Raw genomic sequence first — 1,341 nt, forward strand, 5'->3', positions numbered from 1 at the left:
CCCTTGTGTATGGATGATTGAATCGAAAGAAGGTGCTGGAAGCATTGGTAAACTAAGGTAAGCAAGCATCTTTCCTTCTGCTCTTTGATAGCTTTCCGTTGTACCCTAAGGAAGTGTTTAAGCAAGCCTCAGAAATAAAGTCCCAGTAATGATGTCTGTTGGTAGTTATCCCCAAATCCTCTCTTATGTTAAAACAAATATTTATTGTATCTGTGTCCGTGCATGTGTGTGTAGGTCAGAGGACAGTTTATAAGAATTGGTTCTCTCCTTCTACCATCTGCGTCTCAGAGATCCAACTCAGGCCGTCAGGCTGGCAGACCTGTCACCACTGAACAATCTCCTGGCCTCCCAGTGCTATACCGCAGTGTTTCAGGGGTTAATGTTATCTGCATGATGAGAAGGGTGTTTTGATGCATTTGAAGAAGCCACCCGTATTTATATGGGAAGAGGACACACATTATATCCCATTAGTAACAGTTCATTTTCTGTCTTGGTTCTGAATAGCATGTGATACGTTATTGGTGATTGTTTTTTATCACTTTATACCAAGAGGCTGGTAAACAGTCGGTCCTCAGAGGAATGCACTTTGGAGCATTTTGTTCTGACACTTCTGGGACTCTCAGCAGCTAGCAAAACCTTGTATGGAAGTGGGACCGTGCTATTTCTAGGGTGTCATGCTGAGCGCTGTGGCCACCTGGGCAGAACTGCTTATGCCATATGATGGGAGAAGTGACTCATGAAAGGAGAGTGCTGAAGTCTGTTTCCTCCCCTGTGTTTTCTCTGTTTATTCAGCTGCAGTTGAAAATACCTGACAAGGTTTGGAATCCTAGCACACGCATCTTGCTGCAAACGATTGCAAAGGGAAAGGCTGGTGTTGCACGGAGAAGCGGCCTGCAACTGGTTTTTTACTCTACTTGCAATGGCTTTATTGGAGTCAGGCAGTTAAAAATCAGGTCTGGGGGTGGGGGGAGGGTGGGAGGCTTGGAGAATGGCAAAGCCGTTAGGAAGTCATTCTGCTTATGGGAAGGAACTGAGTTCTGTTCCCAGCACCCACATTGGTGGCTCACAGTGGTCTGTAACTCCAATAGCTGCAGGGGGATCTGATGCCTCTGGACTCCTCAGGTACCTGCACAGATGCACATACCCCAATGCACACGCACATGCGTGCACACACACACACACACACACACACACACACACACACACAGACACACACAGAAAAGAAATTGTTTTTGGTTTTGTTTTTTAAATTAGGGTCTGGCCCTGGTGAGTAATTTTGCTTGTTTTGGTTTTTGTCTTTTGAGCCAGAGTCTTCCTATATATCCCAGACTGGTTTTGAAC

Source organism: Acomys minous (genome assembly GCF_964271855.1).
Source record: "Acomys minous genome assembly, chromosome: 8".
Taxonomy (NCBI): Eukaryota; Metazoa; Chordata; class Mammalia; order Rodentia; family Muridae; genus Acomys; species Acomys minous.